Genomic DNA, 13,321 nt, shown 5'->3' with positions numbered 1-13,321 from the left:
TGCATACATTTTAAGTGGTGTGATTGAGGTATTGCTTTGTGTAAAGCAAGATACATTGAGATATTACTATGTAAGTATTGACTTGAGGAGTGCAAATATATTGCTTTACCTACATTTTTGAGGGTGATACCCCCCCCCCCCCCCCCCAATAGTGAAGCATGGCATGATAAGAAGCCATCTATCGATCACATGCGCATCTTTGGTTGCTCAGCTTATGCTTTGGTACCACAAATGCAGCATAGAAAATTGTTGGAATTAGGGTTGCAGAGAAACACATACAGGTTGGAGAAGACGAAGAAAGCTCAAGGCACACAATAGAGAGTGTATTACTTAGTGTGCAATGGAAAGATAGATAGCCCTAGAGTGATGGGCGTATATACAATGCTCGGGGGAAAAAACCTCCTAAAGAGGGAAAAAATGCCCCGGCGGTCCTAGTGTGTTCACACACATCACTACCACATGTATATGGTAACAAATCCCCCCTGGAGTGTGCGGTGAACGAGAGCTGGCACATGAGTAAAGGGAATTGCCATGCCCTGAGGACATGATCAATCCACAAAGGGGAGTAAGCCCAAAGCTTTGCGGAAAGCTTCAAGCTTCTCACCCGACAATGCTTTTGTGAAAAGATCTGCAAGGTTGTCCTGTGTTGGCACATAAGCCAAGCTGATCTCTCTTGCTGAGAGCCTCTCCCTGACATAGTGGTTATGCACCTCAATGTGCTTTGTGCAAGCATGAAAAAATGGGTTCCTCGCAACTGCCAATGCGCTATGACTGTCAGTGTAGATAGTGTTGGCAGTGTCCTGTCCAACACCCAAATAAGCCATAAGGCGTCTGAGCCATACACACTCAACCGTAGCTGTGAAGACTACCCTGTACTCAGCCTCACAACTCGAAGTGGCCACAATAGGTTGCTTCTTGCTCAACCATGATATACATGAACTGCCAAGCATGAAACAAAAACCACTTGTGGACACTCACGTGTCAAAACAACCAGCCCAATCTGAGTCCGAAAAAGCATGTAAGTCTGGCGGCAATGATCCCCCCTTGGGATAAAACAAGCCAAGATGTAAAGTGCCACTAAGGTAGCGAAAAATCCTCTTGACAGCCTGCCAATGCTTAGACCCTGGGCTATGCATAAATCTGATGACCTGTGAGACTGCAAACTCAATATCCGGCCTCATGTTGCATACATAAATGAGGTAGCCAACAGCAGTTTGGTAAAGAGTGACATCAACAAGTCCAAGTCTAGCAAGTGCGGATACAGACAAGAGATTCTTCTTGATCCCAGGTACATAAAGTGCATCAACAAGTGTGAAAGAGCTGCCATTTGCAGCAGTAAGCACAATCTTTCCAACTCCTTGAACTGGATAAGGGGCATTGTTGGCACAAGTAACTGAATTCCCATGAGGGACATACTCGAGAGAGGTAAACAATTCACGATGTGAGGTAATGTGCTTTGTAGCACCACTATCGAAATACCACACATGTGAATCTGCAGCAACTGACAAGCATGCATCATGGACAACAGGATTGTAAGTGCACTCTGTGCTAAAAGCCCATTCTGCATCAACATCAGCAACACAGTCTCCTGTCTCATAGAAGACTCAAGAATGGCTGCATTTGTAGTGGAACCAGCATTTGCAGTGGAACCACCCTCTTTCTTCTTAGCCTCTTTGGCCTTCAACTTAGGACACGACTTGATCAAGTGATCATTAGATTTACAATAATGGCAACGCATCTTCTTTTTGCCCTTATCACCAGAATTGCCAAACGAAGTGCTGCCAGCAGAAGCATTGGGAACAGAAGTTTTGCCACTCGCAGCAGAACCATAAGAAGTGGATGCATTGCTCTTACCACCCTTTCTTTGAGAAGCAATAAAAGCCTGTTCAACTGCACGCTGCCTAGTCCTGTTTTTTCTCGAAAGTGAATCTTGCAATAGCAATGTGCATAATGCATGAAACTTGACAACTTCTGGATTTCCTTGGGTCATCAGTCTCCAAGTACTAGCAAAAGTCTGGTAGGAATCTGGTAAGGCATCAAGAACAGTCTGCACAAGGGAATTGTCTGAAACGACTTCACCTGCAGAAATAAGTTGTTCATTGATATCCTTGACACTAGCAAGGAAAGTGTCCATATCATCTTCCTCATGCATAATCTTCGACTCCAGCTCTTTTCACAACAAAGCAATTTTAGCCTCATTGCGACTTGCATAAAGACCAACCAAAATATCCCAAGCCTGTTTTGTAGATTTTGCTGAACGGATGTGAGGAACAATGATGCGCTTCACAGACAACGCAATCAATGCATGAGCCTATGCATCCTTAACATCTCAACGAGCTTGTTCTGCCGTAGGCAAAACAACTCTAATAGCAGCAATCCTTGTAGCAAGACCTGCAACATCCTCAACATCGCCTACATCATCAGAACCAGGACATACATCAATGCCCTGCACAATATTCCAGATGCCCTTTGACACAAGAACGTGTTGCATCATATAAGCCCACATAGGGTAATTGTCCCCATCCAACCTGTCCTCAGCAGCAAACATCTTGAACACATCTGTGTTGTTGTTGTCAGCGGAGAAACAGAGCGGGAACAACACGTGCTATATAGCACAAACTATAGAAGACTGTAAGGCACATGTTATGCGGAAAACGACACTGACAAAAATTTTGCACAAAATGACGAAATAGCCTGTGCAGTACTGCTTGTAGTGGAAACGGAGGCCGAAATGAGTCCGAATTGAAAATCTGAGCAGACTATGCTCTACGAGCTCTCCCGAAATATTTATCGACCTGCGGACACTTGCCAAAGCTCACTGAAATCGGAGAAAGTGAGCAGGCGTGTACTGGAGCAGCTGGCGACTAAGCCCGGGAGGATGCAACCTGCTCTGATATTAATTGTTGGAATTAGGGTTGCAGAGAAACACACACAGCTTGGAGAGAGAGAGAAGATGAAGGAAGCTCAAGGCACACAATAGAGAGTGTATTACTTAGTGTGCAATTGAAAGATAGATAGCCCTAGAGTGATGGGCGTATATACAATGCTCATGGGAAAAAACCTCCTAAAGAGGGAAAAAATGTCCCTACGGTCCTAGTGTATTCACACACATCACTACCACATGTATATGGTAACAAAAATTGGATACTAAGGGTATCAAATGCATTTTTGTTGTGTTAGAATTGAAAACAAGGGTTATAGGTTGTACCATCTGCAAACAAAGCATAGGTTTGTTTCACCAAATGTTTTATATGTGGGCTCAAATTCCATTCAGCCCTTGTTATCATGTACCGACATTTATGACATTATGTTGCTTCTTTTTAATGGTGGAGACTTGAAAGTGAATTCTACTGAGGCAAATGTATACCTGGGGGGGGGGGGGGGGGGGGTTTCAAAAATTTCATTGATCACCCTATTATTGATGCAAATGTACAAGATGTACTTGATGTGAAAAGGGTTGAGAATGAAGAGGCAAAGGGTGTGTTTGAATGGTTGGTGCATACTTTGTATGACACTGAATTGGATGCAGCTATGCCTAGTTGTACTCGTTTGGGTTCTTGCCATGCAGCATATTCATTGCAAGAACTTTGCATGACACTAAATTGTATGCACTTACGTCTAGTTGTACTCGTTTAGGTTCTTGCCATGCATCAACTTGTTATGATTTGGTTGTTTCTACTTTATGTGATAAAGAGAATCTCTTTCTTTTGATGAAGCACAAAATTAAAAAAATTGAATGGCAAAAAAGGCCATTGGTACTAAGTGGGTTTACAAGTTAAAACATAAGCTAGATGGTGAGATTGATCGCTACAAGACGAAACTTGTTGCAAAAGGTTATGTACACTAGAAAGGCAATGACTATGAAGAGAATTTTGCTTCCACTTGTTGTATGACTACTATTCATTTTCTATGTGCATTGGCATCGTTTTTTTTAATGAAATGTACATCAATCAGGAAATTGTTACTGGTTTCTTGAATGATGATACATTTGAGGAAGTATATGTAACCCAACCTCATGATTTTGTCAAAAAAGCACAAGAAAAGAAAGTGTGCAAATGCAAGAAAGCTTTATATGGGTTGAAGCAGTCTCCTCATGCTTGATATGAGAAATCTGACACTCATTTGGTTAAACAAGGCTTTCCTAATAGTGCAATTGAAAGAACTTTGTATTAAACGTGATGGTGATGTATAACTCATCATCGTTTTGCATGTAGATGATTTGCTAATTAGTGGTACGAATGAGACACACATTGCTAAATTCCAGGTTGAATTGAATTCTACTTTTAAGATGAAAGACTTAGGGATTTTGCATCATTACTTGTACATACATTTTAAGCAGTGTAATTGAGGTATTGCCTTGTGTCAAGCAAGATACATTGAGACATTACTATATAAGTATGGACTTGAGGAGTGCAAACCTATTGCTTTTAAATTGTGTCTTCATGATGCTTGAGATCTTGCTGATGTCACTCTTTTTCAACTATTATCGGATGCCTTATTAATGTATGCATTATTAGGCAAGATATTCAGTTTGTAGTCTCACAGGTCGACAAATTTATGCATAGCCCAAGGTGTAAGCATTGGTAGGATGTCAAAATATATTTTCACTACTTGAGTGGCACTTTATATCCTGGGTTGTTTTATCCCAAGGGGGACCATTGCTACAAGATTTACATGTTTTTTGAAATTTAGATTGGGTTGGTTGTTATGGCATATGAGTGTCTACAATTGGTTTTTGTTTCATACTCCATAGTCAATATATGTCATGGGTGACCAAGAAGCAATCTATTGTGGTCACTTCAGTTATAAGGCTAAGTATAGGGTAGTCTTCACAACTACAGTTGAGTGTGTATGGCTCAGACTCCTTATGGTTGATTTGATCATTAATAAAGACACTGCCATCATCATCCATACTGATAGTCAGAGCACATTGCAGTTGTGTGTGAAGAACTCAATTTTCATACTTGCACAAAGCACATTGACGTGCATTATCACTATGTCAAAGAAAGACTCTTGAAAGGAGAGACCATCTTGGTTTATGTGCCGACATAGGACAACCTTGCATATTTGTTCACAAAGGCGTTGCCTCATGAGAAGTTTGAAGCTTTCCGCAACGACATCATCAACGGAAATCGCAATTACAACCGATAAAGTGGGTCTGGAAACCTAAGCAGAAACTTGAAATCAAGTTCAAAATGAAAGCTAGTTGTAGAAAGTTCTTCCAAGAAAAACCAAATGCAATCAAGTACAACTGGGTACCAAAGATTAAACCATCATCCACAACTGTGATCACAGATTTCGGTACTCATTCTATAGACAGTGCATATCACACAATCAAACGACGAGCTCAAATGCTACAGGATATACTCTTCAAGAAAGTTCCAACATAGGATACCTCGCCATCAACAACTCTTGAGTACACTACTCAAGACCCACCTCTTGCACCGCATAGTGTGTTTACATGCATTGACATTAGTAGCATGATAGGGCCAATCATGGCCATGCATAGTGTGTTTACATGCATTGACATTAGTAGCATAATAGGGCCAATCATGGCCATGCATAGACACAATTTCCTTGCCCATGCACTACACAACCTGAGAGGTACTCTCTCGTCTCAGAGGACTTAAGCAAGGAGGGGCGAACACATTTTAAATGTGGACCCAAGCGTATGAATCTGGAAGAGAAAAGGGCAATGTTTTGAAGTAGTTGGATGTTTTTATCCTCTTACTACATGCAAGCCTTTGAAGAGGCATTCTATATGGGCTTTTTTACATGCATAAGCAAGATCTTCGGCCCATTCATCACCACAAACCTGCAAGCTATATTTGTCTGCTATTCAGCAATTGAGCAAAAGAACAAAAACACCATGCAATTCATGTCTACATAAGACAATGAACTTCGACTCAAGTATCAACAAGGACTGGAACAACATGCCAAGAGGACTGAAGCCGTAAAGCCTGACCACTACTTAGCACCCTAAGTAGCTGTGTCATGGAGGACACAATCAAGGAGGGGGGGAATGTTAGCTGCTTGGCTAGTAGAAGCATCAAAAGGACATCATTCTTATTTTTATCCCCACTGATTGTATCACAACCTCATGTATTAATATGAGAAATCTTGTAAAAGTCCAAAGCTGTTGTATTATTATTGATCGTCAAAGAGTGTAAAGGGGCTGAGGGCTTCCAAATTTGTAATTAAATGCCATTCCTAAGACTTATTATTGAGCCCATTTAGTTAGGAATCCATTTCTTAAACCTTGGCTAAGGTATAAAAGCCATTTTTGTAACTTTTGGACATAAGTTTTTGGATAATGAAAGTGAGCATACATTGTAGTACAATACTGTGACTTCTCTGTTTTTTGAGTGTTTGTGTCTCCCTCGTGCGGTGTTGCATTGTGATTCTGAGCATACCAACGTGCTCACAGGTGAAAGCTCTTCCTTTTTACGTAAATTTTACGCGATGAAGTTGTGTTTTTAATCGTGCTCGTCTACAAGCTATTTTCATTCCCTACACACAAAACACGCATCTAAATTGATTTTAGACCATTGGGATAGTTAGAGCACGTCCTAAGGAAGCTATAGAGTGCTTTGGAGGCTCAAACTGACCTACCCAAAATAGACTGTTTATCTTAGGCACAATTTTGTCCCGAGTGTCAAAAATGACTTTTGAGCATATGGGGATGCTAAGGATACTCTGTACATTATAGGGAGTAAGTTTCATTGCATTTAGAGCATTGTAGCTATACAAATTCATCAGGTTAAGCTTGCGGTAAGGAAAGTGGCTTTTGATGTTTGACACACATCTGAGACCGATCTAGGAAAGAGCACATTGGACTTGGGTTTTTTGAGAGATTAGCTTTTTGTTGTAGCCTCCATGCACTAGTCGGGTCAGCTATGTCTCACAGAGTGACATTTTATGTATGTGGTTCTCGTTTTGCTAGCATCGATATGGTGAGGCTTGGTAGCCGGCTGACATCAACCACCCACTTACCTCTTACTTGTTCTTTATATTATAGAGAATAAGGGGCTCTCACCATTTTGTGAGATTGCCTCCAACCACACACTAGTATCCATCTTCTTTTTTCTCTCTCTCTCACATGCATACATCTGCACATATACTCTTTCAACTGGTAAAGGCGACGTGCCTTACCCTGAGCTAGACATAATGTCCGATCATCTACTTACTACCTATTCTTCATAGTAAAGAGAATAAGGGGCTCTCACCTGTCTTTAAGATTAGATCCACTTATCGGCACACTCGCCTTTGAATGGAAGGTTGATGGGGTAGATGCGGTGTGTCTTACCCCGGGCTGGACATAATGTTTGATTGCCACCCACTTATCACTTATATATTCTTTATATTATAGAGAATAAGGAGCTCTCACCATTTTTTGAGGGCATACATTGCTTTTGCAATGTCCAATTGGTGCACAAAATTTGCATATATTGCTTTGCTTTTGAGTGCACATGTATAGTGAGTTTTGATGCTAACGAAATGCCATCCTTGTGACTTTTACTTCTTCACCTGCCAAAATCTCCAATTTTTGTTTAGAATTGCACTATGGAAATGAGCCCTTAATTTGACAAATGCAAGATATAAACCATTTGAAAAACAAAAGGTCAAATAAGATTCTCTAAATCGAAATGTGGTTGTGTGCACCATTTGCTTAGCACTGAGCTTGTTGAATATTTTGAATGCACTGATTAGACTCATCAATGACTTGCAGTAGATAGAGCTTGTAGATTTTGAATGCTACAGCTATATGGGGTAGGAAGCATGAGCGCACTGTGTGTAGCAAAGTCGACCATGGGAGGTGGGACGGTGGATGTGAACAGTAGGGGTATCTTGCAAGTGTTTTAGAGGCTGATGGGGAAGCACCTAAGTAGCTGATAGGTATGGTCAAGCAAGAACATCCAACCTGCACTGCATCAGATGTAAGTGGCCCTAGGGTCGTGCAAATGATTACAAGCTATGGAGTCTTGCATAAAATAGGAGAAGCCAAGGCTCAATGGCACTATGCAGTTACGAGCTCGGATGATGGTATTTGAATGGGTGGGAAGCTGCAACATAATTGTGGGAATAGGTAAGGGACCTTTGAGCGTCATGAGTGATGATGAGGAAAATGTGATGGGTAGCTTGACTAACAACGACAATGGGAAAGTATGAGCTGCAAACACAAGGGCCATCAAGGGGGGAAGGGGGGGGGGGGGGGTGTTCAATTGGGTGATGGAAAGCAGATTGGAGCATTCGCCATGTGATTTAATATGAGTGCACTTTGGATTAAGTGAAAGTGCACCCGTCTTGCTTACATCAGTAAATGATGACCATGATGCACTGGATGGGTGTTAGTTGCATGAGAGTACACTTGCTTGGGATTCCACATGCCATCCAACCCTTTAAAAGAAAACCCCTTTCACTTTGACAAAAAAACACACACACACACACACACACACACACACCCCTCCCCCTAAGTATATAGAATAGTCTTTCTAAAAAACACACCTAAAAAAGGAAAATGATTAGGAGTGTTTAAAGAGGGTCAAATTTAGAGGCTTATTAGGATGCTGCTAACAATAGCATTAAGTACAAACTCTCAAGTTTGAAGCAATGAAATGGACGATGCAATTAAAGACTAATAACCCTACTCAATTTGAAAGCTTATTTGCAAAAGCACACACCCTAATCAGAGCTTGAAATCCAAGCACTTAATGATGCAAGACTCATAAAAATGCCATATTAGATGCTAATGCATGCTCAATTAACGAGGTTATTAAAGAGCACGTACATTGGTAGTGGCTCAATGGGCTACCATGAACATATCCCACAAATTTGAGTTTGATTAACCAATATATTAATGCGTGGATAAGACAAGGAGAAAAGAAATTGAGAACAGTAGGATCTACGATGTGATTGGAGGCCACTAATCACGCTTACTGCTCTGATACCAATTGAAAGGATTAAGGCGGATAGAATAATAAACCATTCATATTGGAAATGAATATATAGATTGCATTAAATTATTTTTTTGAGTAAAAACAACCTTCTTTGAGGCATCACAAGTAACCTTTACTCATCCACACGAGGGACAAACCGATTTCCTAATCTCGAATGATTTGTTTAAAGGTCATAAATAAATGTGGTTTTCAACTTTGATTGGTAACATCTTTATCACACATGTGATTACTCACTTGTTCATTTTAACGTGAACTAAAAGTAAGGAATTGATCATAGGAAGGACATCAAGGATGTATTGAATCCTACACCTAAATATTTTTCTACAAGGTAATTGTAGATTCTTCATGGTTTGAGCAAGAAGTCCTGCAAAGAATGTCAAAGAGGTCCTTTTGTCAACTTGTGCTCCTAATTTAAAGTCATAGGCAATTGAACTTTAAAGAGCTAGTAAAGAAGTTACTGAATTCAAATCGGCTCAACTTGTGTCCCTCCTGTGTGTAGATCACTAACCACATGTGATACTCCAATTCATACGTTGCTTCTACTCATCCTCAAGCTAGAAATCCTATTGAGAATAATACCATAATAATCATCCCCTCTATGCTTTGCTGACATTTAGACCTGGTTTTGTTTCTCAATGGCAACCATTAGCAATCTATGGCATTTTCAATTAGATTGACCTCTCTATACTCTGAAGATCCTGCTATAGTTTCACTCATTGTGTCTATCAAGATTTAATTGATAGGTTATTGCTACGTGTAAGAATTAAACATATTGAGTATCATCAATTTTATACCAACTAGAAGTTTCTTATTATAGCAATGCCTTTTTGTGCTTCAATAAAAAAAGTATATACGGCTTGCTAATCTTACAATAATTGAATATAGTTTTGGGAGCTCCAATGAATTAAATGTAACAAATTAAGCTTTTAATACAAGCGTTGGCTCTAAGCAAGAAGCACGTGCACGCGCGCGCGCGCACACACACACACACACACACACACACACACACACACACACAGATGGAAGTGTCATGTACTTCATAAGTTTCCAAAGCTGTAGTGTACCTCTCAAATGATGGGCAGGAAATAAGAAGTTTCATGTAATCCATAATTCCATTGGCATGTGGATAGGTAAGTATTAAAGAAAAGTTTTAAGACCTTAAGTTGCAGTATTTCATTACAAAGGGCACTGCCACAATGCCACTACACACAAACACACTTTCCTTGTTAATGGGAACCGCTATATAATAAAAAATTTGGATTCTTAGTTTGCATGTCAAAATTGTACACACACACACACACACACACACACACACACACACACACACACACACACACCTTGTTAATGGGAGCTACTATATAATAAAAATGTAGGATTCTTAGTTAGCATGTCAAAAATGTTGTGGGAAACTAATAGTTTGCTCTAATTTTCTTTTGTAAGAATGGGCTTAAGTTTCATTGTGAGCGCTATATACCTCGTTAGTTTGAAATAAAAGTTGATGGCCCATGCTGTTCCTTTTGGATGAAAAGATGGGTAAAATCCTAATTTATGTCCACATCTGTTGTTTTTGGTAGTAGGTCATAGCTCACCAACCTTCCTCCATCATTTGTTACTTGGACAACATACAAGAAGAGCACTAACTTGGCAAGGAAGTTTGCAATTTGAAAGTCAACACTTACAAAGGCAAGTATCAAATTTTTACTTGACAAGAATTCTATAAAACATGTCACTTCCTTCCAATTTGAACGCCATCACTTGCAAAGGCAACAATCAACTTTTTACTTGACAAGAATTCTACAAAACACATCAAACGATGTATTGCAGACAAACTACTAAGATGCCACACAAAACTATGGTAGAGAGTTCATACTCTCTCTCCAAAATTTATAAAAAACGGAAGTCATGCCCTGCCTTGTAGTCAAATGCATCGTTTATCCTAGACATAGGCATGTAAAGAAAGAACAAGATAACAAACCTGAAATTAATGTGGTGTTGATATCGAATGTATTTTTTGTGAGTGCTTCTCTGCCAAGATACCAATTGCCATAGTAGCAACAAGTCAGATGCTTACTCGGCACCATCCTTCTAAACCCAAGTGTCCTCAAACTTTTCTTGACTCCAAAGCTCACCCCTTTTTATTGGCCTAAAACCTCAATTATCTATGAGGCTCACCCTTCTTTATTATGATGTCATATGCATCCAACTCTTGAACTTGTCTTTGTCTTTGTCATTTGATATTTGCAAGTTTGCACCAAGGGATATGAAGATGCAGCTTGCAAGATAGGGCTCACCAAACACATCTTCAATACATACTTCAAAATTTCTTGGTCTTTAGGTTAAGATTTGAAGTATGTGTTAGTATTTACACTAAAACTTGTAAAATTTTACCAGTTGCAAGGATGCGTTCATTACTTTCTCAAAAGAAAAATCCCACAATTAGGAAGTGTCGAAAATAGATTTTTTAACCAGAGAAAAATAGGTCACTTATGAGAATTTCCTAAGTTTTAGGTTGAAACAACTATTGATTTTACACCAATCATTGTAAGGTTTACTAGTTTTTCTTGAGGAAAGCTCAGAACCTAGGTGAGATTTTCCTACTTTAGCTAGTTAAAAATACATCAAGCCTTTGCTTTTTTGTAAATATTGAACACAGTCATAAGCTTCTAGGATTTTGTCTGAAAATTTGAAGAAGGTTCCCGTTTTCTACCCTAACTTGAAATATTAATCCATTTTCAACCAACACTAATAGCATTAAAGTCGACCGTGTTGACTTGCCCCCCCTCACAACCTGGGTTTTGAGCCTCCGATCTTCCTACTAGCAGCTTAGTGTCCTATCCACATGCTTGTGTGGGTTTCATTACTCCCATTTCCACTCCACTTTCATTCAAAGTAAACCGTTTCAAGCAAAAGTAAACTCAGACAAATATGACGGTTGTCGTGCTTCGTGGCAATTAGGCCCTAGTATAGTCACATCGATCCCACCGCTTGGGGCTCATTCAACATCCTTGGTATAGACCATATAGTGATGAGGTTGGCCACGTGCTAGACTAACCTTGATGATATATTTACTTGGTTGGCTTAAGATATTCTTTTCAGATGAGCCCAAGCACTGTTCCATGTATCAAAATCTCAACCTTCCAATACCAAGACAGATCGTACGATGCTAAGAAAGTGGACCTGCACAATTGATAATCGTATATATGCTTTTAAAAAAGCATCCTTAAGCTATAACTGCTTTGCCAAATAGTATGCATCGATCACATGCTTTTCAATAGTCAGAATTCTCAAAATGTCAACACAAGGCCACAAGAAGGATCGCTTAAGGCCTCTCTTTGGTTGGGGCGCTGGCCACCATCCTCAGCGTAGAGAAAGTTCTCTCTCTCTCTCTCTCTCTCTCTCTCTCTCTCTGTCTCACACACACACACACACACACACACACACACACACACACACACACACACACACACACACACACACACACACACACACAATTGCGCAAAGACTCCAGAGTCGTGGCTGATTTATATCATATAAGAGAAGGCCTATTCACTACACAAGTCAACCATAGATAGTAAGCCCATGATGAGAACTCAAACACCATGTGTAAATGCGTAGTCTTTTTTCCATCTTGCTTGCAATAACCAATGCATGCACCACAATGCCCATCCATAATGGTTCCTCTAGCAACAATCGCCTCATGGATGACACTTTTCCTCGACTGCAATGTTGATGGCAGTGTATAACCCTTTTCTTCGGCCACCATTGCCAAACTTACATGAGGATATGGGACCACCAACAATGATTGGATTGTCAATATTGATTCACATATGGCAGATTATACACTAGTTGATGTGCCACCCATGCTATCACTCAACAACTCTATCCCGCTACATCCTCCTCCTACGACAATGCCAAGGCAAAGAGTTTTTCTTTTGGACTTGACAAATACGTGCGCTCACAAGAAAAATTTGTACCAAGTCAATATGATACATAATAGTGAGTTACTTCAAGAAGATGCATAGGTGGCAACACTCTCAAGGTGAGTGTGCATGTAGAGTTCTGTGATTAGGCTGGGGTTGCTTGGTTACATTGCCATCTATAGTGACAAGGGCAAAAAACTTGAGCATCAATGGAGGAGTTCGATGGGAGCAAAAGAGGTTCTAGCGCAAGCAACACAATGCTGAGGGGCGATGAGGTTGCTCCATGCAATAGTGGAGGCGAGGATAATCATACAATGATATGATGGCACTATACGTTTCGGAGACACAAGCAAGATTCAAGGTTTGCAATATGCTTCTAAACCTCCATGCTTATGCATTTGCTTGATCAACACAACCAGTCTACGAGATAAGGCACGACTAACG

This window comes from Adiantum capillus-veneris, chromosome 3, assembly GCF_014529385.1.
Source record: "Adiantum capillus-veneris isolate H3 chromosome 3, ASM1452938v2, whole genome shotgun sequence".
NCBI lineage: Eukaryota > Viridiplantae > Streptophyta > Polypodiopsida > Polypodiales > Pteridaceae > Adiantum > Adiantum capillus-veneris.
Note: the sequence above shows the minus strand (reverse complement) of the source record.